Genomic DNA, 2,889 nt, shown 5'->3' with positions numbered 1-2,889 from the left:
CTGCATTTTCTGCCCTAATCTCTCTCTCTCTCTCTCTGTCTCTCTCTCTCTCTCTCTCTCTCTCTCACTCTCTCTCTCTTGGCTGATAACCAGGCAACGTATAAGAAAGATTTTTCCTTCACACAGGCACAAAACATCTGATTTGTAGAAAGCAAAGAGAGTCTGAGGCAAGAGATCTGAGCCAGCAGAGATTGTATATTAATTGCGGAAATATGAATTTGTCATGTACATATTGAACCGTTGAATTCAATAGCCACTGCGGCAATTCCCACTCTCCAAATTTTACAAACATGGTGTTGTGATTCCTAAAATGTTGCAGTAAGCACTTCTGTCTCTGTAACTTCCTATAGGAGCCTGTCTGTATGTGTGTGTGTGTGTGTGTGTGTGTGTGTGTGTGTGTGGCTGTTTTCTGTAAGTAATGCTAATGTTTCCAGTCTGCGTGAAATTACAAACTGGTTTCCCTCCACACGGTTTCAGCAGCAACAACTTCCTCAGTCTTTCACTGGAGAGAGTCAGGTGCTGATGGAGAAATGCAGCGCTCACACTGAGCTGCAGGATCTGAACTGCCTGTTTGCTCATTCATCTTCCTGTTAAAGCAATTAATTAATGTTCACACTGCTGAACAGAACGGGGAACATGGGTGTGGTGGAGGTAAAGCAGCCTCCTGCATCACAAGTAGAGCTGCACCAACAACAGTTTTTACAGAATACAGAATACTTTATGAGGAGTAAATCGGCCAAAACGAGTAGCGGTCCGAGTATCGCTCAATTAACATTCATTGGTAACACTTTACAATAAGGGTCACTAAGTTAAGGGTTAGTTAATGCTTAATAAGCATTAACTAACCCTTAATTAACAGTTAACTAATGTGTCGTAATCATTTACTAATGGTGTTCATGTTAACTAAGGCATTAATTTATACATTTAAGTCATCCTTATAAACTATTAAATGATATATAAATTAATACCTTAGTTAACGTGAACACCATTAGTAAATTACACATTAGTTAACTGTTAATTAAGGGTTAGTTAATGCTTATTGAGCATTAACTAACCCTTATTAAGCATTAACTAACCCTTAACTTAGTGACCCTTATTGTAAAGTGTTACCCATTCATTCATGTCTCCTAGTGTCGGTCTGTTAGAAAACCATTGCAGGAACAAGCGCTTCATTTGATCAAAATATGCACTGAAAATTGTCTAATAATTCATAATAACAAAACTAATAAAATAGAAAACAAGCAGAATGTTTTTCTTTTTCACAAACACATTTCACATTTCAGCATTTTCACGTTGGTACATCAACAGGTGTCAAGTCAGCAAGAATAAAAAATATATATATATATATCACCTCTGGTCAAAATTTCAGAATAAAACCCATTTTGGTGAACATTCCCAGGAGGCAGTTTGCAATTTTTGGAGTAACACAAAGTGAATCCACTGTACCTAAGTGAATATGATGCAACTTGTGATCTAAATAAATGATCTGTGACTGTCTCTATTTTTTCTTCTAACACAGGAAAACAACGCTGTAACTTTCTGAGTTATTTAATTTGCTATATAGTCTGTATAGTTTCTGTGAGTGCGGTCAAAGGAAACGGATCCTCATGCCAATTCTCTTCAAAGTCGTCTTCTTTTTTCAGATCCAGCATCAAGACCACAAGCTGTACTGTGTGTTAGCTCACTGTGATGAGAAAATACACAAGATGCTGTTTCAGATACCCGACTTCATGTTTTAACAGTAGAGCCAACAGCTAAGGGGAAACACTAGAAAGCGTCGGCGTGTTAAACAGCTATTGGTTGAATTGATGAAGTTAAGTTGTTGTCAGTGTTACGTTCCAGTTCAGTTTTAAAAGCTGACATTCGGAGGGAAACCTGTTTTACTTTAATCTTCTGTCTTAACTGGATTCAGCAGCTCAGATTCATAAACTGCTGCATGAAATCTTTGCGATTGTAGTTCACAACTCCATTAACAATCCTAAGTCGTTTTTTGAGAGGCTCCATCCACAGGCTGTCAGAGAAGCTCAGGAGTTCAGCAGATACACAAAGTTTGATACCTGATTTTTAACAGGTAAGAAAAGGTAGAATCCACACACTATTAAAAGCTCCCAGCGATTTTAATGGCAAGACAATGTTTCGATCTCACAGAGATCTTCGTCAGGCACAGGTAACACAATCCAGCACCTGTAGGAAGTTTTTTTTGGATGTGCACACTTTTTCTTCTTTACCTGATTTTTAACAACACAGAAATCCTCCGACCCAGCGGCTCAAAGCGCTGGACGGCTATCTAAACGTTTTGAGGTTCTGGATTCAAGGGTTCAGCCCAGTTTCCACTCAGAGGTCGCAAGTAAGGCAGCACTGAAAGGCAACATCCTGAGTAAAGATTGAAAAGCTCAGAGAAGAAATGATCTGAGCTGGTATGTATAACTCAGTGGCTCAGAGAGCATGTTGGCCATGTTGAAGTTTTCATTTCGTAGGTTCAAGCCCGAGTAAGTTAGCAAATTTTTTAAAGTTGGTATCCCAAGTAAAGATTGAAAAGGTCTGAGAAAAAACTCTCTGAACCAGTTGGACCCAGTGGCTCAGAGAGATAGAGAGATAGAGAGCTGCACAACTGCTTGGAAGTGTTGAGGTTTTGGGTTCAAGAGTTCAGAGCCTGAAGCAGTTCAACCCAGCGGCTGAGAGAGCTGAGCAGCTACACGAAGTTTTTGAGGTTACGGGTTCAAGCCTGAGGAAGCTAGTGAATTTTGAAAGGCGACACCCAGAGGAAAGACTGAAAAGCTCTGAGAGGAGAGCTTTAAGAGGGAGGAGGACCTGGTGGAGCGACGGTGTTGTCAACACAGATGCGGGATATGTCTGAGGACGAGGGGTCGCCTGTTCGATTCCACCCAA

The sequence above is a fragment of the Centroberyx gerrardi genome, chromosome 14 (assembly GCF_048128805.1).
Source record: "Centroberyx gerrardi isolate f3 chromosome 14, fCenGer3.hap1.cur.20231027, whole genome shotgun sequence".
NCBI classification, from domain to species: Eukaryota; Metazoa; Chordata; class Actinopteri; order Beryciformes; family Berycidae; genus Centroberyx; species Centroberyx gerrardi.
The sequence above is the reverse complement of the archived record's forward strand: the minus strand, read 5'-3'. Positions refer to the sequence as shown.